The sequence below is a fragment of the Nicotiana tomentosiformis genome, chromosome 8 (genome assembly GCF_000390325.3).
Source record: "Nicotiana tomentosiformis chromosome 8, ASM39032v3, whole genome shotgun sequence".
Lineage (NCBI taxonomy): Eukaryota > Viridiplantae > Streptophyta > Magnoliopsida > Solanales > Solanaceae > Nicotiana > Nicotiana tomentosiformis.
The window spans coordinates 11,133,927-11,153,292 of record NC_090819.1 but is presented as its reverse complement, the minus strand read 5'-3'; positions in this window follow the sequence as shown (position 1 = coordinate 11,153,292).

The following is a 19,366-nucleotide window of genomic DNA, read 5'->3' as shown; positions in this document are numbered from 1 at the left end:
CATGTATACAATATGATCAAATTAAATATCTAAAGCAAAAACAATTAGTCTTTCATAATTCAATTAATATCCTTGGTAGAAGGCCAAAATAAAAACCTTTTTATTACAAAGAGAAATCCCATAAACAATTAGCAAAATAATAGCATAGAGAATATTTCAAGCAGCCTACTTGGCCATTGGTATAGGCAATTATTTATACACTTTGAGACTATAGTTGTACTCTGTACCTAAGTCAAGTTGTTTTTTGGATCTGAGATTTCTATTGGTGGCTAGGTTTTGGCATCATTCCAAAACTTGGAATAGAGTCATAGATGTTATAAGAAAAATTAAATTATGGTGGATGTCTACTCTTCCTCCATGATCTTCTCAAATGCTTAATGACATATTTCTATGCTTAATGACATATTCAATGACATATTTTTCTTCACTTTTCATGCCTATATAAAGGCCTTGTAATAGATAGGAAAATATACACAATTAAAGAAGAAATAAGAATCTCTCCTCTCTTTCTCTCTATATCTCTTAGCTTATTTTTCTTTGTTCTATATTGTTACTTTGAGTTATATTTTATAACACGTTATCAGCACGAAGTCTCTAACCTCAAAGTTGAATTCCACTTCTAGTAAGGTATATCTCGATGATCTATTGTCAAAATTATCCAGATTTTATTCAGAAAGGTATGTAGTGTTACAGACACGTCTTTCTGCTACAGCAACAAGTCCGAGCTTTAAACCAGATAAGTTTGTACCACTATTTAGAATAAGCAATAGTCTGGTTATTAGAAAATTAGTATTTATGTGGCTGCTAAGGATGTCACCTTGTTAAATTTTCATGAACTAAATAATAGGTGGCATGCGGTATACTAAATAATCTACAAAATTAAAATTATATTTTATTATGTATGCTTATGGTTTTACCTTATAATATGGTTTTAGTATGCCTAGTATAATGATTATACATTAGTTTACTATCAAATATAATAATAATAATAATAATAATAATAATAATAATAATAATAATAATAATAATAATAATAATAATAATAATAATAATATTCGTAACTATTTTATTTTGATAAGATAAAATATTAGTACAAGAAGTATGTACTACACCAAATTTTTCATTGATGATAGTTCTTATCAAATTAATATGTTGAATCATTTCTATATGGAAAGCATATAGTAGTAGATAGTAGATAGAGATTTGTCCACTATTTTTTTGATTCCCTGATTGATTTAAAGGTTCTGCTATATCTTTTTATTTTTCTAGAGAGCATAATATTTAGTTTCCACAAAAGTGCATGGTAACTAGTAGTACTATTATTCTGTTTGATACATAATTTTTCCTTAATATTCTGGTCATATCACTTTCATCTTGAAGTAAGCTTATTGCAGCAAAGACCACATGTAAATTTTTAATATTATTTTATATTTTCATATATTTGTTTGACACTAATTACTTAGCTGATTTGAGTAAACGAAAGTCTATTATTGAGAATTATATCCAAATGACATTATGAAGAGTTTAACTCAAGAGGTAAGCATTTCCTTCGTATTTGAAATTGTTTTTGTCCTTTGCTATTAATGATATCAACTTCAATGAGTTCAAGTCGCAATACACCATGAGGGTAAGACATCAGGATCAAGTCCCGATGCTCCATGATGATAAGAGTTGGGTTTGAGTCCCAATTCATTATGGCCTAACATGCCTTTATATTGGTAAGACATTGGGTTTGAGTCCCACTGTCACGACCTAATTTCACCTATAGGTCGTGATGGCGCCCAACACTACAGCTAGGCAAGCCAACTAATAAGTCAATCGTACATTGGTTAAACTTTTATTCCAAGAAAATAATAAAATACCAACTTCTACCAATGTGTGTGCCAAGACCCGGTGTCACAAGTGCATGAGCATCTAGTAGATTATACAAAACTCCAAATACTGTCTGAAATGAAATAGACAGAATATAAATATAAGAAGAAACATTGGTAACTGCAGAACGGCTCAGAAAGGCAGCTCACCACTATGCCTCGGGATGACGTGGGTATGTGATGATAGGTCCTCCACTAGTACCTATCTCAGATCCTGCACAAAAAGTGTAACAAGTGTAGTATGAGTAAGTAAACAACGTGTACCCAGTAAGTATCAAGCCTAATCTCGAAGTGATAGAGACGAGATGGCCAACTTTGACACTCAATAATAATTGAAATAAAATTAGGATATTTAAATCAGCATGATTTACAGAATTTATAAATAATTTATTTAATCAGCGAAAATAATCAAATTCCTTCAAATGTAACAATTCTCAATATATTAATTAAATTCCTTCAATTTAAATAAATTCTAATTTATCAATTAAATCTCATTTACTGGAGTAACAATTAATTCCTAAATAAGCAAGAATAATAATTCATTAAATTTCAAGGATTTTCTAATTTCTTAATTAGCTTCACAAGCTGAAATAAATTATTAAAGTATCGTGTAATTATTATTATTAAGCACGATTTCTGCCGAGGACGTACGGCCCGATCTAGAGTGTCGTGTACACTGCCGAGGGACGTGCGGAGCGATCCATAGATGCATCTATCCTGCCGAGGCGTTCGGCCCGCTCCACAAGAAAGGAGGACATTCTCTTATGTGCCTCCGGAAGGAGAGTATGTTTATTATAAGATAAATTTGGGAGGAGAATAATTTCTTTTAATAATTAATTGATTTAAATAAAAATTAAGCATATGAGATTTCCATCCTTTAATATCTTTATCTAACAATTCACAATATATTCATATAGATATCAATTAATATAAATAAATCAAAGAATATAATTTACACAAGTAAGGCATGCTTTGAGTCCTAAACTACCTGAACTTTAGCATTTAATAGTAGCTATGCACGGACTCTCGTCACCTCATGCATATGTAGACCCCGCAATTAGCAACAATTATTTAATTTTAATCACCTATGAGGTAATTTCCCCCTCACAAGATTAGAAAAGAGACTTACCTCGTCTTGCTCCAATTTAATCCACAATTTTACCTTTTCCACGATTATCCAACTCTGTCTGGCTCGAATCTAGCCAAAATAATTCGATACAATCACTAAAAATTATAGGAAATAAATTCTATAAGGAAATACTACATTTTTAATAAAAATCCCGAAATTAATTAAAAATTCGCCCGCGGGGCCCACATCTCGGAATCCGGCGAAAGTTATGAAATCCGACAACCCATTCAATTATGAGTCCAACCATACCAGTTTCACTCAATTCCGACTCTGAATCGATACCGAAATCTCAAAATTTCGTTTCTATGAGATTTCTAAACTTTTCCAAATCTCAAATCTCAAAACATTAATTAAATTGTGAAAACAATGATATACTTGTATATGTAGGCCAAATCCGAGTTAGAATCACTTACTCCAATATTTTTCCCTTGAAAATCTGCCAAAAGTCGTGTCTGCTCAAGCTCTAGTTCGTCAAAAATGGCAATGGGACGAATGTCCTCTTTTTATAAAACTGCCCAGCAGCCTTCGGAACTGGGCCTCGATCGCAGCTTCTATCACAGGCTCGAGCCTGGACCTTGGTCATGGCCTCGATCAGGGCATCGAACATGTGCCTTCGATCAGGGCATCGAGGTTGTGCCTTCGATCAGGGCATCGAGCATGGGCCTTCGATCAGGGCATTGAGGTTGGGCCTTCGATCAGGGCATCGAGCTTGGGTCTCGATCCTAGACCTCGAGCCTTACCTTCGATCATGGCCTCGAGCCTTGCTTTCGATCGAGGCTTCGATATTGAGCCTCGTCCCTGGCTTCGACTCAGGGCTCGATCGTGGGCACGATATCTGGCTCGATATCTGGGCTCGATCACAGCCCAGAATGTCCAACAAAAGAGGAAAAATTGCAGCAGCTTTTTAACTCAAATTTTTGATCCGTTAACCATCCGAAACTCACCCGAGGCCCTCGGGACCTCAACCAAATATACCAACAAGTCCTAAAACATCATACGAACTTAGTCGAACCTCTAAATCACATCAAACAATGCTAAAACCACGAATCATACCCCAATTCAAGCTTAATAAAACTAAAAGTTTTCAACTTCTACATTCAATGTTGGAACCTATCAAATCAACTCCGATTGACCTCAAATTTTACACACAAGTCATAAATTATATAACAGAGTTATGAAAATTTTTGGAACTAGATTCCGACTCCGGTATCAAAAAGTCAACTCATCGGTCAAACTTTCAAACTTAAATTCTTGTTTTTAGCCATTTCAAGCCTAATTTAACTACGGACTTCCAAATAAAATTCCGAACACGCTCCTAAGTCCAAAATCATCATACGGAGCTGTTGGAATCATCAAAATTCTATTCCAGGGTAGTTTTCATAAAAAGTTGACCGAAGTCAAACTTAGCACTTTAAGGCCAACTTAAGGAACCAAGTGTTCCGGTTTCACCTCAAACACTTCCAAATCCCGAACCAACCATCCCCGCAAGTTATAAATCATTACAAGCACCTACGGGAAGCTTTATTTTAGGGAACGGGGTTCTAAAAGTTAAAAATGACCGGTTGTCTGAAATCTTAAAGATAATGCCTCCAAATCTTAAGAGCGTGAACAATCGCAGCTAACTCCAAATCATGTACCGGATAATTCTTTTCGTGGGGCTTTAGTTGACGTGAAGCATATGCAATAACTTTCCCTTCCTGCATCAATTCACATAAGTAATTCATGCTTTGAGTCTTAAACTACCCGGACTTTAGCATTAATAGTAGCTACGCACAGACTCTCGTCACCTCGTGCGTACGTAGCCCCCGCAATTAGCAACAATTATTTAATTTTAATCACCTATGAGGTAATTTCCCCCTCACAAGATTAGACAAGAGACTTACCTCGTCTTGCTCCAATTTAATCCACAATTTTGCCTTTTCCATGATTATCCAACTCTGTCTGTCTTGAATCTAGCCAAAATAATTCGATACAATCACTAAAAATTATAGGAAATAAATTCTATAAGGAAATACTACATTTTTAATAAAAATCCCGAAATTAATTAAAAATTTGCCCGCGGGGCCCACATCTCGGAATTCGGCGAAAGTTATGAAATCCGACAACCTATTCAATTACGAGTCCAACCATACCAGTTTCACTCAATTCCGACTCCGAATCAATACCGAAATCTCAAAATTTCGTTTTTATGAGATTTCTAAACTTTTCCAAATCTCAAATCTCAAAACACTAATTAAATTGTGAAAACAATGATATACTTGTATATGTAGACCAAATCCGAGTTAGAATCACTTACCCCAATGTTTTTCCCTTGAAATTCTGCCAAAAGTCGTCTCTGGTCAAGCTCAAGTTCGTCAAAAATGGCAAATGGGACGAATGTCCTCTTTTTATAAAACTGCCCAGCAGCCTTCGGAACTGGGTCTCGATCGCAGCTTCTATCACAGGCTCGAGCCTGGACCTCGGTCATGGCCTCGATCAGGTCATTGAACATGTGCCTTCGATCAGGGCATCGAGGCTGTGCCTTCGATTAGGGCATCGAGCATGGGCCTTCGATCAGGGCATCGAGGTTGGGCCTTCGATCAGGGCATCGAGCTTGGGTCTCGATCCTAGCCCTCGAGCCTTACCTTCGATCATGCCCTCGAGCCTTGCCTTCGATCGAGGCTTCGATACTGAGCCTCATCCCTGGCTTCGACTCAGGGCTCGATCGTGGGCTCGATATCTGGCTCGATATCTGGGCTCGATCACAACCCAGAATGTCCAACAGAAGAGGAAAAATTGCAGCAGCTTTTTAACTCAGATTTTTGATTCGTTAACCATCCGAAACTCACCCGAGGCCCTCGAGACCTCAACCAAATATACCAACAAGTCCTAAAACATCATACGAACTTAGTCGAACCTCTAAATCACATCAAACAATGCTAAAACCATGAATCATACCCCAATTAAAGCTTAATGAAACTAAGAGTTTTCAAGAATTACATTGGCATATATTGACGAAATAGAAGATTCTTCAAGAATTCTCTTGTGCTGCTTATTCACATGATATACCCATTAAGGTTGGGATTTGTAACGACCCAGCCGGTCTTTTTGAGAGTAATGGCCATGATCCCCTATTTACTGCTTCTCCCATATCTATTTCTGCTATTGTGACTTGCCGGGAGATTTCGTTTTGATTTTTGGAGTGTTTTGGGACACTTAGTTCCTAAATGGAGGTTTAAGCCTTAGGATTTGGACCGTAGTCGGAACTGTGTGAAGACGACTCCGAAATAGAATTTTTTTGGTTCCGTTAGCTCTGTTAGGTGATTTTGGACTTAGGGGCGTGTCCGGATTGTGTTTTGGAAGTCCATAGCTTATTTAGGCTTGAAATGGCGAAAGTCGAATTTTTGGAGATTTTGACCGGTAGTGGACTTTTTTATATCGGGGTCGGATTCTGATTCCGGAAGTTGGAGTAGGTCTGTAAGGTTGAATATGACTTGTGTGCAAAATTTGAGGTCATTCGGACGTGGCTTGATAGGTTTCGGTGCCGGTTGTAGAAGTTTGAAAGTTTCAAGTTCTTTAAGTTTGAATTGGAGGGTGATTCGTGATTTTAGCATTGTTTGATGTGGTTTGAAGGCTCGACTAAGTTCGTATGGTGTTTTAGGACTTGTTGGTATATTTGGTTGAGGTCCCGGGGGCCTCGGGTGTGTTTCGGATGCTTAACAGGTTGAAATTTGGACTTAGGCCATTGCTGAAGTTTCAGACATCTGGTGTTTTCGCACCTGCGGTGGGGATACCGCATGTGCGGGCTCATAAATATGAAGAAGCAAGCGCAGAAGCTGATTTGGGCAGCTCAGGCTGGGATCGCATGTGCGAGGTTAGTTCCGCATCTGCGATTCCTGCAGATGCGAGAGGGGAATTGCAGATGCGGTGAAGGACCACAGAAGCGGGTGGGTATCCGCAGGCGCGCTCACGCAGGTGCGGCCCCATTGCCACAGATGCGAACCCAGCCTTCATAAGTGACTTTCGCACCTGCGATGCTTTTCCCGCATGTGCGGTGCCGCAGGTGCGATGATGAGGTCGCAGGAGCGGGTTCGCTGGGCAGAAAAGAGAGAGTTTCGAAGGTTTGATTCATTTCTCCATTTTTGGACTTGGGATATCGGAAATTAGCGATTCTTTGAGGGATTTGCAGATAGAGCTTTGGGGTAACGATTCCTTACTCATTTTTGGTTGTTTTTGATTAATCTATAGTTGTTTTCTCCATATAATTTCGGATTTGGATTGAAAAGTTGGGAAAATGGTGGGAAAGTTCCCTAACTGAATTTCTGAGTTTTGATTGGGCTTTAGACATCGGATTTGGATAATTTTGGTACGAGTGAACTCATGAGTGAATGGGTGTTCGTATTTTGTGAGTTTTATCCGATTCCGTGACGTGGGCCCGTGTCAACCTTTTACGGCGAATCTCGGAATATTTGTTAAAATCTTGATTTCATTAATTAGATTAGTCTATTATAGTTGTATTTATGATATGTAATTGTTTTTGGCTAAATTTGGGGCATTCGGAGCCGGATATTCGTGGGAAAGGCATTGTAACCGATTGATTGAGCTTGGCTCGAGGTAAGTGGCTTGCCTAACTTTGTTGGGGGGGGAGGGGGGAACTCCCCGTAGGATTTGTACTGTTTTTGATATATGAGCGTCGTGTACGTGAGGTGACGAGTATGTACACGGGCTAGTTGTGGAAAAACTGGATTTTCTTATTGAGCAGTAACTTGTTTTCCCTTTAATTGAGTTATTCCAATATGTCTAGCTATCTTGTTTAGTCTAATACAACGTGTCTACGTGTCTTAATTGCTTATGTGAATTCTGTGCAGCATGCTTAATGAATTTCCTGCTTTTTCCTTGACTAGTGCTTAGTCTAAATCATAAGATTTCGCGATGTAGTTGTATTTCTATTGTTTGTGCTGCATATTTACTTTGGGACTACGGAACGGTATTCCGGGAGATCCCCATGTACTGCATATTTACTTTGGGAATACAGAACGGTATTCCGGGAGATCCCCATGTACTGTACATTTACGTTTGGGACTACGAGACGGTATCTCGGGAGATCCCCTGTTGTTATATCTGTGTATTGAGTTGTTGTCTTCTATGATTTCATTCTTGTTAAACTTCAGTCTTTATTTTACTGCGGTATTTCATTCTATCTTGTTTTATTATATATATACCAGTAGGGCTCTGACCTGGCCTTGTCACTACTCGACCGAGATTAGGCTTGGCACTTACTAGGTACCGATTGTGGTGTACTCATGCTACTCTTCTGCACATGCTTTTCGTGTGCGGATCTAGGTGCTCCTTATCAGCCACACTATCAGTGAGCCGGGACCGCTTTGGAGACTTCAAGGTATATCTGCCGCGTTCGCAGACCTCGGAGTCCCCTTCTACTCTTTCTCATATCCATTATCTTCTGTATTTTTCCTTTGTTAGACTCTGATGTATAGAGACACTAGATTTTCCTTCTGTAGTTTGTGATTCACGATGTTCCGAGTTTTGGGATTTGTTGTGTATTTTTGAATAGTTGGTTAAATTTATACTTTTATTTTATTATTCTGCAAAATGTTAGGCTTGCCTAGTTGTAGAGACTAGGTGTCGTCACGACGTCACACGGAGGGCAAATTGGGTCGTAACAGGATTAAATCCCTTGATTTCTGGAACAAATAAAAGGTGATAAATATATGAGCCCAGTCACCTGCCATGTGGATCGTTTACTATTATATGATTTTAATAGATGCATCTATTTTATGGTCACCTGTGCATTTGTTATCAACTTGCAGTTTGGCTTTTGCAAGATTGATTGCTCAAATTATTAGAGCACAATTGTAATGACCCAACCGGTCATTTTAACTTTTAGAACCCCGTTTCCCTAAATAAAACTCCCCGTATGTGCTTTTATAAATTTATGACTTGCGGGGATGGTTGGTTTGGGATTTGGAAGTGTTCGGGTTGAAATCGGAACACTTGGTTCCTTAAGTTGGCCTTAAAATGCTAAGTTTGACTTCGGTCAACATTTTGAGAAAATGACCCCGGAATAGAATTTTGATGATTTCAATAGCTCCGTATGGTGATTTTGGGCCTAGGAGCGTGTTCGAAATTTTATTTGGAAGTCCGTAGTTAAATTAGGCTTGAAATGGCTAAAATAGGAATTTAAGTTTGGAAGTTTGACCGGGGAGTTGACTTTTTGATATCGGGGTCGGAATCTAGTTACGAAAATTTTTATAGCTCCGTTATGTCATTTATAGCTTGCATGCAAAATTTGAGGTCAATCGGACTTGATTTGATATGTTCCGGTGTCGTTTGTAGAAATTGAAAGTTTCAAAGTTCATTAGGCTTGAATCTATATGTGATTCGTGTATTTAGTATTGTTGGATGTGATTTGAGGACTCGACTAAGTTCATATAATGTATTAGGACTTGTTGGTATATTTGGTTGAGGTCCCGAGGAGCTCGGGTGAGTTTCGGATGCTTAACATATCATTTTTGAACTTGGCTTGATAGTTGAAGTTTTGGTTTCTGCAGGTTATGGTTTCCTTCTACGCGATCGCGTGAGAAGGTATGCGATCGTGTAGGGTTAATAGGGTGGCTGAAATTTTTTGCTATGCGATCGCGTGGGCGATTCCGCGATCACGTAGGTTTGACAAGCTGTGCTATACGAACGCGTGGCTAAGACCGCGTTCGCGAAGAGGAAACGAGGAAGAACCTGGTCCACGCGCTTAACCCTTCGCGATCACGTGGATGAGTCTACGATCGCGTAGGTCTAGGAATGATGTGTTTTGCGATCACGTGGAGTTATCTGCGATCGCATAAGCTTAATTCTGGGCAACCTTATTTTGTTCTTCGCGATCGCGTGCCTTTGGCCGCGATCGCATAGAAGCAAAAGCCTGTGCCGAATGTTTAAGTTCTGAAAATGGGACTTCGTCCCATTTTCCCTTTTTAATGATTTGGAGCTCGGATTGAGGCAATTTTTGGGAGATTTTCAGAGAAAATATCGGGGTAAGTGTTCTTAACTCAATCTTGGTTAGATTACCCGAATCCATCACTGTTTTTAACAATTAATTGGTGATTTAAGTTGGAAAAATTTGAAAACCCTCTTGGATAGATTTGAGGATTTGAGGGTCGAATTGTTATCAAAATTTAGTCATTTTGGTATGGTTAGACTCATTGTTGAATGGGCGTTCATATTTCGTAACTTTCGCCGGATTCCGAGACGTGGCCCCCATAGGCAATTTTTGAGTTAATTTCGGATTTTTATTGAAAAATATAGTACTTTCTTATGGAATTGATTCTATAATTTTTGTTGACTGTGTCGAATTAACTATGACTAGATTTGAGTCGATCGGAGTCGAAAAATCGAGGAAAAGGCATACTACTTGGTTAAATTGGAGCAAGTCGAGGTAAGTGACTTGTCTAACCTTGTGTGGGGGAAATTTTCCCTAGGATTGGTATTGAAGTGATAAATTGAAATGTGTTGAAAGTCATGTATACAAGGTGACGAGTGTGTACACGGGCTAAATGTGAAAGATTATGTCTTTAAATTGTGTAAATCGCCGTTGCATATTAATTAAATAATTTTACCTTGTTATATTCTTCATCATTGATTTAAATGTTTATACTTTAAATTTACTTGACCTTTTCTTACTAATTGTTTTGCATGTTTAGTTGAAACTTGATTTCTTTTATTCTATGCATTATTTGAAGGGTGATTTTTTTTAAATTAAATATTATTAATATGAATTATTTAACATTTTAAATTTGGTATTTAAGCAACGTATTAAAATTTTGAAATATTATTTTATTGAGTTATTTGTTCCCGAATATTTTGTGAGAGTTTTCGTGCTCATTGTTATGGAGTCGTGAGCTCTTTATTGTGGAAAAATATTATTGTTGATTTATTTTGGCAAATTGAAATATTGGGAACTTGAGGTGCAAATTGTGATATATTGTGATATTGATACGCATGCGGTGGTATAAGGACTGGGTAGTGAAACGCATGCGGTGAGATAAGGGTGGTTTGATACACGTGTCTAGTAGGGGAAACTACTAGAAGTCATGCGGTGTGATAAGGGTGGCTAAAACACGGGGTGCTATTTCGGGAAAAATATTGTCTTTAAATAAATTGTGAAGGATCCCGCGGTGATATAAGAAAATGAGATATTGTGAATTTATTTATGATTTGGGACTATGAGGTGGTACCTCGGGAGTGCCCTTGTTGATATTGATTTATGGCTGCAGTTGCCTTTGATTACTGTGGTGATTTTCTTGAAGTTAAAAAGAATTCTGTTTTGTTTCCGCAAGGTATTAATTGCCATTATTTGATGTAATTAAATGGTGACATACTACTTGACTCATTTCCATTGTCATTTTATCTTATTATATTGTTAAATATTTTTCCATGCCATTATTTATTTTTTCAGTAGGGCCTGACCTGACCTCGTCACTACTCTACCGAGGTTAGGCTTGGCACTTACTGGGTACCGCTGTGGTGTACTCATACTTCGCTTCTACACATCTTTTTGTGCAGATCCAGGTACATCTTACCAGCCCAGACATCAGTGAGTTACCGGTGTACAGAGACTTCGAGGTATATCTGCCAGCGTTCGCAGACTCCGGAGTCCCCTTCTATCATTATCATGTTGCTTCCTTATTTTCTTTAGACCTTGATATATATAGAGACATTGAGGATAAATTCTTAGAAGCTTGTGACTTATTTCTACCGGGTTTTGGGAGTTGTAATTGTTTGATTTATAGTTTATTTATTTCGGATATCTATTATTATTCCGCATTGATAGGCTTACCTACTAACTGTTCTTCTTCTTCTTCTTAAAACGGTAACCTTCAGTAGCACCCCAGTAGCGACACTTTGGCATCTGCTGCTTTGCCGTTGCTGTCGCCGCCGCAGGTACTGTTACAGGTAAGTCCACTTCTCTCTTTCCAGCCTCTCTCTCTCTCTCCCTCTCCCACTCTCTTTCTCTTTCTCTCTCCTTCTTCTTCTTTTCTCCTTTTCTCTCTCTCTCTCTCTCTCTCTCTCTCTCTCTCTCTCTCTCTCTCTCTCTTCTTTCTCTTCTTTTTCGTTCTCGCCGCCGGACTCGGGACGTGCGTGTTCCGGGCGAGTTGGTGCAATTCTGGCGACCCTTGATTTCTGGTGACCCTTCTGGTTTTGCTTTTTCCGGCGACCCCCGCTCCATCTTCTTCTTCCTCTCTCTCTCTTTCCCTTTCTCTCTCCCACTCCCTTGTGTGTGTGTGGGTGCGTCTGTTTCTTAGGACAGGTGCAGCTTCTTTTCGGCGAGGACAAACTATTTCTCGGTGTGTTCAGATTGCCGGCAAGTTTCGTAAATTCTGGCGACTTCCGAACAGCTTTCCGGCGGGACACAGCAGGACTTGCCAGTGCTCTTGAGCAGATCCGACACGCTTCAGGAAAACTTGCTCCAGGTGCTTTCGTTCTATATCTGGTACTCGTGGTATCGGTATTTTTATTGTATTTTTTCTGCTCGCGGGAGTTGGTACCTCCTATTTTTCGGTTTCCCTTTGTTGTGTGAGTTAAATTGCTGACATCTTACCTCGTACTAGTTTATTTACCGTATTAGTGTGCCTGTTGTTGCAACTTCTATTCTTCTGGTTTGGTTTGTTGCCTTGTATGATAGTGATTCCCCTTACTCTACCGTAGGTATAGTGGCTGTGGTCTGCGATGGTCGAGTGAGGTCATGTCCTCGGGGGAACGGGGGTGGGGCGGGAGGTAGGGCAGGGTTTAGGGGGTGGGGTGGGAGGCAAGGGAGGTCAAGGGAACAAGGGTGTCTGTAGGTTGAGAATTGGGTCATGGAACGTAGGTACATTGACGGGTAAATCTATAGAGATGGTGAAGATCCTCCAGAAGAGGAAGGTCAATATAGCGTGTGTCTAGGAGACAAGATGGGTAGGGTCGAGGGCGAGAGACGTGGACGCGTATAAACTTTGGTACTTAGAAGTCTAGAAAGGTAAAAATGGAGTGGGCATCTTGGTAGATAGGGAACTTAGAGAGTATGTGGTTGAGGTTAGACGAGTAAATGATAGATTGATGACTATTAAGTTGGTGGTTGGAGAGTGCACCCTAAACATTGTTAGCGCCTATGCACCGCATGTGGGCCTAGATGAGGGGGTTAAACGGCGCTTCTGGTAAGGGTTAGATGAGATTGTGCGCCAGGTTCCGCCTGCTAAGAAGCTATTCATAGGAGGGGATTTCAATGGGCATATTGGGTCGACCACAGATGGTTATGGCGAGGTGCATGGAAGCTTCGATTTTGGGGAGAGGAACGGAGGAGGTACATCATTGTTGGACTTTTCTAAGGCTTTTGGGTTGGTGATTGCGAACTCTAGCTTTCGGAAGAGGGACGGGCATTTGGTTACTTTTCAAAATATGGTGGCAAAGACCCAGATTGACTATCTCCTCCTCAGGAGGTGTGACAGAGTGTTGTGCAAGGATTGCAAGGTGATTCCGGGTGAGATACTCGCGACGCAGCATAGGCTTTTGGTGATGGACGTTGGTATTATGTTAAAGAGGAGGAAAAGGTCTACTCGAGGAAGACCGAGAATCAGGTGGGGGGCCTTAACTAAGGATAAAGCCCAAGCGTTGGAGGGGCAGTTGTGTTATGGGAGCTTGGAGGAGCAGTGGTGACGCGAGCATTATGTGGTCAGCGACAGCAGACTGTATTAGGGAGGCTGCGAGAGAGGTATTAGGGGTCTCGACGGGTGTCTCTGGTGGGCACAAAGGAGATTGGTGGTGGAATGAAGTGGTCCATGGTAAAGTGGAAGCAAAGAAGGCGGCGTACCTGAAGTTAGTGGGGAGCATAGGTAAGGAGGAGAGGCGAGTATACATGGAGAGGTATAAGGCAGCTAGGAAGGAGGCTAAGTTGGTGGTCACAGAGGCTAAGACTGCGGCTTATGGTCGTATGTACGAGGAATTGAGTGAAAAAGGTGGGGAGAAGAAGTTATTCTGGCTGGCCAAGTTGAGAGAGAGAGGAAGGCTCGGGATTTGGACCAAGTGAGATGCATCAAGGACGAAGATGGTAGAGTATTGATGGAAGATGCCCAGATTAAGAGGAGATGGAAGACTTACTTTCATAAACTTCTGAATGAAGAAGGGGATCGGGATATTGTGCTAGGCAAATTAGAGCATTCCGAGAGTCACCGTGACTTTGGGTACTACAGGCGTATCAAGGTTGAGGAGGTCGTGGGAGCTATGCGTAAGATGAGTAGGGGCAGAGCGACCAGGCCAGATGAGATTCCGGTGGAATTTTGGAAGTGTGTGGGGAGAGCAGATTTGGAGTGTTTGACTAGGTTGTTTAATATTATTTTTAAGGGGAAAAGGATGCCGGATGAGTGGAGGTGGAGTACGGTGGTTCCATTGTATAAGAACAAAGGTGATATCCAGAATTGTAACAATTATAGGGGTATCAAATTACTGAGTCATACCATGAAAGTGTGGGAGAGGGTGGTTGAAGCGAGGGTGAGGATGACAGTGTCTGTATCCGACAACCAGTTCGGGTTCATGCCGGGTCGTTCGACTACAGAAGCTATACACCTTGTTAGAAGGTTGGTGGAACTATATAGAGAGAGAGGAAGAAGGATCCGCACATGGTGTTTATTGACCTAGAGAAAGCGTATGACAAGGTTCCTAGAGAAATTCTCTGGAGATGCCTGGAGGCAAAAGGTGTGTCAGTTCCCTACATTATGGCGATTAAGGACATGTATGATGGGGCTAAGACTCGGGTTAGGACAGTAAGAGGCGACTCTGAGCATTTTTCGGTTGTAATGGGGTTACACCAAGGTTCTGCGCTCAGTCTGTTCTTAATCGCCCTGGTGATGGACGCATTAACACACCATATTCAAGGGGATGTGTCATGGTGCATGCTATTCACCGATAAAATAGTTCTGATTGATGAGTCGCGAGCCGGTGTTAACGAGAGGCTGGAGGTTTGGAGATAGGCTTTTGAGTCTAAGGGTTTCAAGCTGAGCAGGACGAAGACGGAATAACTAGAGTGTAAGTTCAGCGCTGAGCCAGGGGAAGTGGGCATGGATGTGAGGCTTGATTCGCAGGTCATCCCGAGTAGAGGCAGCTTCAAGTACCTTGGTTCGGTTATCCAGGGGGAAGGGGAGATCGACGAGGATGTCACACACCGTATTGGGGTAGGATGGATGAAGTGGAGGTTAGCATCTGGAGTCCTGTGTGACAAGAGACTGCCACCGATACTCAAAGGTAATTTTTATAAAGTGGTGGTTAGACAGGCCATGATGTATGGGGCTGAGACCCGTTAAGAACTCACATATCCAGAAGATGAAAGTAGCAGAAATAAGAATGTTTCGGTGGATGTGCGGGCACACTAGGATAGATAAGATTAGGAATGATGATATTCGGGAGAAGGTGCATGTAGCTCCCATTAATGACAAGATGCGGGAAGCGGGGCTTAGATGATTCGGACATGTTCAGAGGAGAAGCCCATACGCTCCGGTATAGAGGTGTGAGCAGCTGGTTGCGGAGGGCACGAGAAGAGGTAGAGGGCGGCCTAAGAAGTATTGGGGAGAGGTGATCAGGCAGGATATGGCGAGGCTCCATATTTTCGAGGACATGACACTTGATAGGAAGATGTGGAGGTCGAGTATTAGGGTTATAGGTTAGGAGGTAGTTGAGTCGTGCCTTACTTCGTACCATGGTGGGACAAGCCATGTAGGGTTTTTATCTAAGATAACTAGTGGGAATGTTGTGGCTTACTATTTTGCTTTTCAGTGCAAGTCCTATTTACTAGCTATCGCTTTTGCTTTGCATCTTTCTTCTAGATTTCATGGTGCTCCTATTTTTCTTATGACTGTTGTGGTGATACTAATATTTACTAATATTGTCTCCATTTGCTTTGCATATTTCTTCTGGATTTCATGGTGTTACTATTTATCATATGATTGTTGTTGTGATACTAATATTGTCTCCCTTTTTGTCCTTTTGTCTTTTTGTTTTTTGAGCCTAGGGTCTTTCGAAAATAGCCTCTCTACTCCTTCGGGGTAGGGGTAAGATCTGCGTACACACTACCCTCCCCAGACCCCATTAGTGGGATTTTACTGGGTTGTTGTTGTTGTATTGATAGGCTTACCTAGTCTTAGAGACTAGGTGCCATCACGACCTCCTACGGAGGGAATTTGGGGTCGTGAAAAGTTTGTATCAGAGCTCTAGGTTTATAGGTGTTATGAGTCACAAGCAGGTTTAGCAGAGTCTTGCGGATCGGTACGAAGACGTCTGTACTTATCTTCGGGAGGCTATGGAACTGTTAGGAAAATATTCACTTCTTTGATTCCTTATCGTGCGCACTGTTGACTTCAAAGTTCTAAACCATTATCTTTCTATTCTCTCACAGATGGTGAGGACATGCACAACTGGATCCGATGATCAGATACCTGCGCTCCCTGTTGGAGCAGCAGAGGCCGGGGTCGAGGTAGAGGCCGATCCAGAGGTCGAGGAAGACCACGCGGTGCAGCCAGAGCACATGCACGAGATGCTGCACCAGAGCCACCAGTAGCTCCAGTTGGAGAGCAGGCACCTGATACACCTGTTACTACTCCTGCACTTCAAGAGACTCTTGCCCAGCTTTTTAGCATGTTTGGCATTCTAGCTCAGGCAGGGTTGATTCCACTTGCTCCTGCCACATCTCAGGTCGGGGGAGGAGCACAGACTCCCGCCGCCCGTACTCCAGAGCCACGGGCCCAAGTTGACCATGCCTCAGAGGTTATACCAGTACAGCTAGCTGTCCCAGTTTGGTTTGAGATTAGGACAGCAGTTTCAGAGGGGGAGCAGCTCAGACTCGAGAGGTACAAGAAGTACCACCCTCCCACTTTCAGCGGTTTAGCTTCAGAGGATGCTAAGGGTTTTCTAGAGGAATGTCACTGTATCCTTCGTACTATGGGTATTGTGGATTCCAATGGGGTTTCTTTCACGGTATTCCAATTTAGAGGAGCAGCCTACCATTGGTGGCGGGCATATGATTTGGATAGTCCCACTGAGGCATCTTCACTCACTTAGACTCAATTTTCAGATATGTTCCTCAAAGTCTTAAAGATGCATGGGGCGCAGAGTTTGAGCAGTTGCGCCAGGGTTCTATGACCGTGTCAGAGTATGCGGTCCGATTTAGCGAGTTGGCTAGGCATGCACCAGCCTTAGTTGCTACCGTTCGAGAGTGGGTTTGCAGATTTATTGAGGGTCTCCACCCTAGTATCAGATTCAGTATGGACCGAGAGCTAGAGATGGACATCACATACCAATAGGTGGTATCAATTTCTAGGAGATTAGAAGGTATGCGGACTCGAGAGAGGAAAGAGAGGGAAGCTAAGAGACCCCGAGATTCTGGCACATATAATAATTCTCGTGCCCCAGTTGTGGCCCGTCATGGTAGAGGTTATGTGAGCCGTCCTATTTATTCAGCACTTCCAGCTTTTAGTGGTATTCCGGCTACCCCCAGACCTCAGGTTCCATATTATTCACCGCCAGTGTCTACTGTACCTCCTGTACGGGGTGCTTTCAGCGGGCAGTCTAGTCGATTAGGCCCGAGCCAGTCCCAACAACCACGTCCTCTGAGGGCTTGTTTTGAGTGTGGTGACACTCGCCATATCATGAGAGATTACCCCAGATTTAGGAGGGGTGCACCTCCACAGATTTCTCAGGCCCCACCTATTCCACAGGGCCCTCAGGCTTCTCAAGCCATGATTACTGCACCAGTTGCCACTCCACCTGCACAGCCAGCTAGAGGTGGAGGTCGGACAGGTAGAGGTCACCCTAAAGGGGGAGGCCAGGCCAGATATTATGCCCTTCCTGTTAGGACAGAGACCAATACATCCGATTATGTTATCACAGGTATTATTCTGGTCTGTCATAGAGAAGCATCAGTCTTATTTGATCCAGGCTCCACTTATTCTTATGTGTCATCTTATTTTGCCCCATATTTGGGCATATCACATAATTTCTTGAGTTCTTCTGTTTATGTATCTATACCCGTAGGTGAATCTATTATTGTAGACCGTGTGTATCGGTCGTGTTTAATTGTTATCAGTGGTTTTGAGACCAGAGCTGATTTATTATCGCTCGGTACGGTGGATTTTGATATTATTTTGGGCATGAACTGGTTGTCGCCCTATCATGCTATTCTTGATTATTACACCAAGACGGTGACGTTGGCTATGCCAGGTCTACCGCGGCTAGAGTGGAGAGGTACCTCGGATCATGTTCCTAGTAGGATTGTTTCATTTCTTAAAGCTCAACGAATGGTTGAGAAAGGGTGTGATGCGTATATGGCCTATGTGAGAAATGTTAGTATTTATACTCCTACCATGGAGTCAGTTCCTGTAGTAAGGAATTTTCCTGATGTATCTCTAGTGGATCTTCCGGGTATACCACCAGATAGGGATATTGACTTTGGCAGTGATTTGTTATCGGGTACTCAGTCCATTTTTATTCCACCATATCGTATGGCCCCAGCAGAGTTGAAAGAATTAAAAGAACAGTTACAGGAATTGCTTGATAAGGGCTTCATTTGGCCCAGTGTATCGCCTTTGGGTGCTCCTATCTTATTTGTGAAGAAGAAGGATGGTTCTATGCGGATGTGTATTGATTACCGTCAGCTGAACAAGGTTACAGTGAAGAACAGTTGTCCATTGCCACGTATTGATGACCTATTTGATCAGCTTCAGGGTGTCAAGGTATTCTCTAAAATTGACTTGCGTTCAGGCTATCATCAGTTGAAGATTCGGGAACACGATATTCCGAAGAATGCTTTCAGGACTCGGTATGGTCATTACGAGTTCCTTGTGATGTCTTTTGGGCTGACCAACGCCCCGGCAGAATTTATGCATCTGATGAACAGTGTATTTCAGCCTTATCTTGACTCCTTCTTCATTGTATTAATTGACGACATTCTGGTGTATTCTTGGAGTCGGGAGGATCATGAGCAGCACTTGAAAATTGTGCTTCAGACTTTGAGAGAAAAGAAGTTATATACAAATTTTTAAAGTGTGAATTTTGGCTTGATTCAGTGGGATTTTTGGGTCATATAGTTTCGTGCGAGGGGATCAAGGTAGATCCGAAGAAGATTGAGGCAGTGCAGAGTTGGTCCAGACCGTCCTCAGCTACGGAGATCCGGAGTTTCCTTGGTTTGGCAGGATATTATCGCCGATTTGTAGAGGGTTTCTCTTTTATTGCTGTACCTATGACCAGATTGACCCAGAAGGGTGCTCCATTCAAGTGGACCGAGGAATGTAAGGAGAGCTTCCAAAAGCTCAAGACAGCTTTGACTACAGCCCCAGTGTTGGTATTACCTACAGGTTCAAGG